Source organism: Hibiscus syriacus, unplaced genomic scaffold (assembly GCF_006381635.1).
Source record: "Hibiscus syriacus cultivar Baekdansim isolate YM2019G1 unplaced genomic scaffold, ASM638163v2 tig00110209_pilon, whole genome shotgun sequence".
In the NCBI taxonomy this organism is placed as follows: Eukaryota; Viridiplantae; Streptophyta; class Magnoliopsida; order Malvales; family Malvaceae; genus Hibiscus; species Hibiscus syriacus.
Genome location: NW_024062628.1, coordinates 619,919 through 629,075, shown reverse-complemented (window position 1 = coordinate 629,075; position 9,157 = coordinate 619,919). Strand labels below are relative to the sequence as shown.

Here is a 9,157-nt window from a genome sequence, read left to right as displayed (position 1 = left end):
TGATCAAATTGGATAAATGAACGAGAACATAATTATAAGGACAGTATATTTACAACAATCTAGAATAGAACCTATAGGGTATACTTTCAATAAAATTATATTTGGAGGAGTTCGGTCCTAGTACTTTAGAGGAACTGGACAGCGAAAGAACAATCATTCCAGGCTCCTTTTTTATCACTAAAAGCCAGATTCTAGCATTATCAAAATCAGGTTTTAAAAAACCAAAAAAGAAGACAGTCCATTCGATAAAATCAGAAAAAGAAGGAAATTTGGAGCGTATTTATCAGAGAAGAACTCAGTCCCTTAGATGTTCATAAGAATCTGCGATCATATTCGCAAATCATTACAGGTCTGTTATAACTCATCATTGTTATTCAGATAAACACAGCACTCCCAGAAACAAATGATTTAAAATATAGTTGCCCAATTGTACTCCCGAAAGCAGCGAGAATAAAACTTTAGGGATAGGAAAAAACCAAGCAACACAATGAATTTCGCTTCAAGGGAACGAGTCATATGGGAACGGATTAAATCCACACTGACCAGATAGCGAAGCTTCAAAAAGAATATATGTAGAAAAAAGGGTTTTTATTTTCTGAATCGCAACTAAAACCCTAGGGTTTGAAGGCGAAGGAGGATGACCAGAAAGGGGGATGGAAGCTGATTTATACAGTGGAAGCGCTGGAGGCTCGGCTTTGCCTTTAGTTTAGTTTACCCTAATTTCGGCCCATGTATTGGGTTTGCTGCTGTTAGGTTACTCTAATTTGGGCCTTTAATTTTTTTTTTGAAGAATAGGCTATTTCACATATTAGCACAATATGCTCTATAAATTAGGGTGTTCGAAATAAATCGAAACTATTAATTGATATAACTGTTATATTTAATAGGTTAATTAATTGAATTTTTAATACTAAATGATTTTGGTTAATCGAACGGTTAAAAATAATGGTTAACGATTAAGGTTACAGTTACGAATTTTAATAAACAATTAACCGTTAATAAATTAAATTTTTAATTTATTATAATTTTACATAAGTAACTTAATATAAGTTTCTATTATTTATAATATATATATATAATAAAATTGTACACAAATAACTTAATATATATATATATATATATATATATTAAATTCTTTGAAAATATAGAAACATACTTACATCAATATAATTATATGTTTATCGTTAGGTACTAAGATATTGGAAGATATACATACTTACATCGGTGTAAGTATATGTTAAGTGTTACACTTTTTATTTTATTTACTTACACCGTTGTAAGTATGTGTTAAGTGTTATACTTTTTTATTTTATTCACTTACACCGGTGTAGTATGTGTTAAGTGATATACTTTTTTGTTTTTATTCACTTGCACCGGTATAAGTATGTGTTAAGTGATACACTTGTTTATTTTATTCACTTGCACCGGTGTAAGTATGTGTTAAGTGATACACTTGTTTATTTTATTCACTTACACCGGTTTAAGTATGTGTTAAGTGCTACTTTTTTGTAGTATGAATTATGAAACAAAATGACAAAAAATTGTAATAGGTTAGTTGTAGGTTAACCTGTAACCAAACCATTAGCGGTTAACCGTTTCTTAATGATTAGGTTAAGATTAAAAAAATCTCATAACAGTTATAACGGTTAACCGACCGTTTAGGCTAAACAGTACAGTTAACCATCCATGAACAACCCTACTATAAACTAAGAAATTTTTGGGTTATTTAACTTTACATCCCTAAATTATACTCTATATTTCAAATTGACTCTCCAGTTTAGAATATTCTTCATTCTTAAAGTATTAATGTCATATAAAATCATTCATTGTTATTGGCCTAGGCATTAAATGTCAATTTGGATATGTATTTAGTTATTGTTTACCCAACGTAATTATAATGTATTACGATCTTTTAAAATTAATCTTTCAAAATATATAGACTCCTTTTTAACTTAAATAAAGTGTAAAACAATTTTTTTCACTGTTATCAAGCAAAGTTGCTACATGGCTTAAAATATAGATACCTTTCATAGGTATCAAAATTGTTTTAAGCTTTGATACTTTTGAAATATTGAACAAAAAATAAAGTATCAATACCTTTTAGAAATGGTAAGTATTACTTCTCTTTTTAAAGTATCAATACTTTTTTGTTAATAGTATGAGGTTATAACAAGGTAATATGTGTTCGTAATTTTTTAATCATTAACAATACACACTATGTAGATATAATTTCTCGAACTCAAAATCAAAAGGAGAATAATACTCTCTCTAACCACTAAGGTCACTGTAATACCCCAAAAATTTGACCAGTGACTAAAATGTAAGTTTTAAAAGTTTAGTGGCTAAAGTATAAACTTAGAAAAGTGTAGGGACTGAAATTTGTAATTTTTAAAAGTTATATATTTTAGCCGTAAATGAAAAGTTTGGTCGAAAACAATGATTTTAGTGGGAATCATATTTTCGGTACGAGATTTGTGTTAAAGGCTATAAAGTGGTAAAGTTCGGTATTAAATCGGATAATCAGATCGAATCAAAATTTCACAAAAATGTGAAGGATACTAGATAAAGGTTGGAAATATTATTTATATATTTTAGAAAAGTGAAATTTAACATGTATCAATGGAATTAAGGCCGATTTTCCATGTTAAGCCAAAATTTTGGAATTAGGTGACTAAATTGTAAATTTCAAAAATTACAAGGACAAACATGGAAAATTAGAATTAAGATATTTTCTGAATTTGATGAGGTAAGGGATGATGTCATGGACTGGCATGGGTGTAATTTTGAGAATTCATTAATGGTAAGTTAGTCTTTTAGCCTAAAATAAAAAAAAATTAGTTATAATTGATTTTTTTATGGGTTAAAGTAAGAGATTTTTTTTAGAATGCTCGTGAACTTCTCTTCTCTCCTCCAGCAGGTTGCTGAAACCCATAGCCAAGGTAAGATTTTCTTCCATTTTTGACCAAATTTAGTGAGTTTTGGGACTAAAACGTGAAATAAGAAATTTACTTACACTATTTTCTCTACAATATGGTATAATTATTTCTTTGTTTCATGTTGATTTATGAAAGTTGTGATTTTGGAGGTTGAACGGGAAATGAGAATTCAAAGATATAAGATTGGGATTTTGGTTCTAGGAGTGTAATGGAAGCATGACTAAGCTTGAAAGTGGAAAAAAATATATTAGAGAGACTAGTTTAGTGATTCAGCTATGAATTTGGTGGGTGAGAACGATAAAATTGATTTGTTTTATTTTGATAAATTTTGAAGAAGCTGAGGTTTGGCTTAGTTTCAGCAGATACTTTTGGGGTTATGAAGAGTTAAGTGATTTTAAAGAATTGGTTGTAAGGATTGATGAAGAATTTAAGGATGAAGTTAATGAAAACAGTTTAGATTTTGAATTTGGCAGTGAGTTTGAAAATTCACCAGATATTCTATAAAAATGATTAGAATGTGATTTTTATATATTGTGTTCGTATATCAATCTAGTTTCTTTTAAAACAAACGGGGATCAGTTTCAAGGTGTATAAAAAAATATATGAATTTTTAACCGAGGAAAGGTCCTAAAAACGGGCAGCAGATTCTGCATAAAACAGATTCTGTCAGTCAACTTTAAAAATTCACCATAAATTGTACAGATTGAATTAGAAGGAGTTCTTTATATGGATAGATTATTATTCGAGTCTAGTTTTCAATGGAAGAAACGGAATCAAATTCCAGTGTGTAAATTAATACATAATATTGATTCTTTAAAGATAGCACAAGTTGTCTGAATATGGAAATTTGTAGAATTTGAGTTGAAATGGATTAGAAGATGAAAAATAATGTTTAAATGTTGAATATATTTTTGGATGCTTGGAATTGAAGTTAAATGGCAAGAGACCATTTTTGAATAAATTGGAAATGTTGAGAAGAATTCTAAAAGAATTCATTCTAATGGTTAGATGGTGGAAATCGAAAGGTTCCAAAACTTTGGGGACTTGTTTACAAGTTCTTAAATGAAGAAGTAATATTTGGGTATTTTATTCAAGTTCTGGAATTTTAGTAATTAATGTAAAATTATCATAATGACGAAGGACCATTATGAATTAAAGGAAAAGTTGAGTTGAATTTTAGAAAGAATTCAAAAATATGTGGTTTGACGTTATAATGGAGTTATGATTTAGGTTGATATCGATTTAGTTATCGATTTTATTTTATAGATTCTCAAATGTCAAAAATGAGCTTATGTTAGAACGATACTAATATGTAGTTTAAACATTTTGTGTTATAATTTCGTATTGTCAGATTTCAATAAAACTAGCAATCCGAACAATCTGAAAGGAAAGGACAAAGCTTGTGACTAGTATTATTGTATACAAGTTCTTAAGTGAGGCAAAAGTGAGTGCAATTTATTTATTTAATTATTTTGATCGAGGACGACTTGCGATAAGTCAACCTCATCTTATTTATTTCAAAGATATGAATTATGTTTTGATTATTAAATTATATCCATAATTTCTTTAATAAGTTTTATGAAAGTGTTTGGACATGAACTGTCCATGTCACATTTTAAGAATGTGAATTAAATATATTTTCGAATCTGATATGATGTTTATCAAATGGTTAAGAAATGAACTAAAAGCCTACTATATGTTATATTGAGAGTTAAAGGTACAATTGGCATGCCATGAGGTGGAGTGATTATCTGTTCTGATTTTGATATACTGTGGTGTACCGGAGTGTACACTAGTATATATATATTCTTATCTGAATGCACTTGGTGTGCATATTGTTATTTCCGATGTGATAGCACTATGTGTGCTTATCTGTTCCGACTGATGATCTGATATTTGTATTGCGCACACTCGTCTGACTCACGTATCTTACATTCTCTTAAAATATACTTTGGGCTATAAAAATGAAATAAGAAAGTTCTGAAAAGTGTCTGACTACAAAGAATTATAAACTGATTATTCTGTCTGATCCGATTACTTATGATCTTGTGAAAATTATCAGATGATTATTTCCAGGTTTATTATAAAGTTCAACATGAGATATCTGGTTTGAATATTCTGAAGAATTTCAGTCTGTATTATTTTAATGATTTTATATATTTTGATATTTTATTTAATTATTCCCACCTTTAGTATTACTGCCTCACTAAGTTATACTTAGCGCGTGATGATTTTCATGCGTAGGTTCTAATAAGGATAAGTACGATCGGTAAGGAGCTATCGGAGCATCTTTTGGAAAGACATATATATCATCAGTATTAGTAAGACATCTATGATGTTCCTTTTGGACTTATAGTGGCATGTATAATTAGGTCAATAGTTTCTAATTATCGTATTTATTTTAAATAAATTGTAATAGTAAACTAGAATTATTTTAGTTTATTTTACTTAGTTTAGTTTTATTGATAACTATGCATGACAAGAATTTATTACATTATTATGTTTTTAAAAGGTTTTACGAAAAGACATGGTTTAGTAAAATTACTGAATAAATAATGAATTTATTTTATTGTAATAAAGAAAGAAATTATAATATGAAATATACTTTAAAACATATTTTTTTAAAGTTAGAACAAGAGTATTTTCAAAGAAAATTTTTTTTACGGAAATTTCAGTTCAGTAAATGTTTTCAGTTTGATATGACATCGTTAACTCGTATATCGAGATATATACGGGTTAAGGGTGTTACAGTCACTTAATAATTTTTTTTTGTTGGAGTTCATAAATGCTATGGTTCTTTAACACCCCTATCTCGTATACGTACCCGAATACGAGTTAGAGATGTCACATTAACCATCTAAAACATCTCCTAATTAATATCCGGTAAAATTTTGTTTCTTTTAAAATTATCAATTTAACCTTTATCACTAAAATAATTTAATCGCGTAAAAGTAAAATAAAATATTTTAGCATCTAATTCAAGTGTGATTTCATATAGTAACTTGGTAGATTAATACTATTTCATAAGATAAACAAAAATGCCTAAAATTGCCTAATTTAAAAATCATCTGGATAGCAAATAAAATATAATTTAATAACTACTATTCTTTTAAAACTACTAATTATATATAATATCATCCATATTAAAATAGTATTAAGTTATTACTACAAACCTGATCATACATTTATATATAACTAACACATAAGAGCTAACAAAACATATAATATACATGCCAACTAGATAATATCAAAAACATCTCTAGATGTCTTATTGGTACTGAATATAGGTCATATTTCACAAAGTTGATGCTTGTTGAACTCCTCACTTTGTAGCTTGATCCTTACGCGTAAAACAATCACACACTAAGTATATACTTAGTGAGGCATATATGTAAAATAAAGTAAACCATTCATTATAAAGATATATCATAAATGATTAAAATACAACATTTATATTATCAAAATATATGAACATATAAAATTGACTTATTAAAGTCATTTTTTTATCAGATAACATGTAAAATATCATTTCTCATATAATAGGCATATAATTAGGGATGCACATGGGTCTGGTTTTTGGTCCACCCGACCCGACCCGAGAACAAGGAGTCCTCCATCCGAGACACGACCTGACCAAAACAAGTTTTCACCCAACCCGAACCCGACCCGATATATAACTTAAAAACCCGACCCGAAATAATAAAAAATTATTTTTATTCAATAAAAACATTGAGTTAATTGAAAAAAAAATATAGAAGGGTATTATTGTAATTATCCTAAATATATAAGGTAAAATAATATATTTTTTCGGGTCGGGTCGGGTATTTTTTACCTAAACCTGAACCCGACCCGACCTGAACCTGAATTTAAAAAAATACAACCCGATCAGGTCGAGTCGGGTCAGAACCTGTCGGGTTCAGGTCCATGCCCATCCCTACATATAATGCCAAATTAAAGTACATAGCAAAATGAATGTTTTATTTAAAATCGTATCACTTGTACTTTTTCACATATTCCCATCATATAATACATAGCCCAATATATATCATATGAGAATGTAAGGTACACGAGTCAAATATACGAGTGTACTATATGCAGTATAATTGCCTGTAAATATAATGCACATTTAGTGCACTATAAATCAATTGCACCATTTGTGCCATATAATCGATTTGCACTTATAGCACCTATAATACTAACAAGCATCATAATTGTCAAATAATTAATCTTTTTTTTCAGAAAATTATGCTAAAAATGCATAACAGGGAAGAAGAGTGTCGGTCCAGAAGGATTCATAAATTTCCAATTCTTATTTGATTTGATCTTGAACCAAGAAAGATGTAAAACAAATAATTAAAAAGAGGGAATTTAAAATAATCAAGTAAACTAAATAAAATTAAATTAAAGTAACAAAAGCAATAAAAATGTGAACAATAAATTGTAGAAAAATTAATTATGATGGCATATAGCATTTAGTTTTGTTTTGCCTCAATCTGTCTCGATCACTGAAATAAGTTTTACTTCGAATGCTTGTCGGTTACAGTCTACAAGTCTCAACCCTTATAACTGACTTTTCTATCAGGTTAATTAATTCCCAAAGATAATCTTTAAAATTTAATCCTTGTTTTGATTAACAATGGCTATCGATGTTAACGACGATTCTTTCTTTAGTGTTGGAAAAGCCCATACTTGGATTATGATGTCTCGATGAGAATCGTACCCGACCTTGATTTTCCTTAACAAACCGCCGTTAAATTTGTTCTTAGGGAATTAAATTTACTATAAGCTAACTGTTTTCCCCAACAATAGATCATAACTTCGATCAAATCCACGTGCACTCTTTGGATTCAAGATTTTGAGGTGTTTAAAGAAAAGATCCATTGCTCCTCCTTGTTTGCCAAAAATCAAGAAAGATCTAAAGATATTAGGAGAAGAACAATACACTCATCATCCAATTTAAACTTTTGGTGTACGATTTGTAGAGATAGTATGTTAATGGTTTACCATGACACAATGGTAATTGATTTTTTTCTGATTTATTTATGTATTTGTCCTATCTGTCGTACCAGTTATACAACAGTCTGGTCCCCTCGATCCATGCATTGACAATTGTTAGAATATTGGGGTCAATATGCTGATTTTGAAATTATTAGGTGCGGCAGTTTAATATATTGTTAAAAAAAATATTACCAAAAATATTATTACTTTTTAATATTTTTGGTAAAACGTTAGTTAAAATATTATTTGTTCTATCAAAAATGTTAATATTGAACGCTACCTAAACATTATTTTTTTACATGAAATGATAATATTGGATGCTACCTAAAACAATATTTTTCTACCAGAAATTAGCTAACAAAATTAACATTTCTAGTAGAACAAATAATATTTTATATAACACTTTACCAGAAATATTAAAAAAATAATAATATTTTCGATAATATATTTCCTTAACCATATATTAGGTTGTCGTACAACTATCAGTTGAATTCAAATTCAACAATAAAGGCACTTTGCATTGACAGTGATAACGACGCCCTCACTAAAGAAAAACAGCATGCATGAAGCTCGAAAGTGGAGCCATCCCACTAAGCTAACCAATGTGGAAGTTAGGGCCTTTTTGCTTTGACCTTAACAGTAAAAAAAAACAAACATACAAACAAAAAGGGCTCTTAATCTCAGGGTCAACCTGAAAGTGAACCACATAGGATTCTAAGCTCACAACGCTGTACCTCATTCTCCAAGCCTATCCTCAAAGGTAACTGCATCCTAGGAAGCCCACCTGGCTCACATTCAAGACCAATATTTCCTTTGAACGTAGCTACTAGCTATGTTATTCGCTATACGAAATAGAGCGCAATCGGTGCAGTTTTTGTATCTTTTGAAAGCAACGAGCATTTTCTTGTGGCAAAAGTAAAATAAAGAAGGCAAAAAGGAATGACTGCAACTGTAGTTACATAAAAGGAGAATCTCATATATGAAAGCTGAACCAAAAATTCGCTCCTTCCATCAGGAGCCATATCTACCTTTCTCTTTCTTTTTTGTAGCTTTCCAGATATACAGAATCATCAAATTTGACCCCCCCGGGTCAATATTAACTAACATAACATTGTTTGAATTCCAAAACCAATTTTGAATTTCATTGAACGAGATTTCTCATAGAAGGATCCAAAGCTTGATTTTTACCTTTAAGGTGCTGCTCCCCTAGGAGCAACCAACAA

General features: G+C 29.5%; 1 long non-coding RNA gene and 1 other non-coding gene across 2 annotated transcripts; one reads left to right on the top strand and one right to left on the bottom strand.

Annotated features, from left to right (window-relative positions):
* Positions 1-289: 289 nt before the first annotated feature.
* On the bottom strand, positions 290-375 carry LOC120113550. Its single transcript, XR_005515322.1, has one exon. It is a non-coding gene; the product is annotated as a small nucleolar RNA SNORD25 (small nucleolar RNA).
* Positions 376-2,865: 2,490 nt separating this feature from the next.
* On the top strand, positions 2,866-5,240 carry LOC120113547. The gene is made up of 3 exons (XR_005515320.1): positions 2,866-2,939; positions 4,288-4,380; positions 5,181-5,240. It is a non-coding gene; the product is annotated as an uncharacterized LOC120113547 (long non-coding RNA).
* Positions 5,241-9,157: the final 3,917 nt, after the last annotated feature.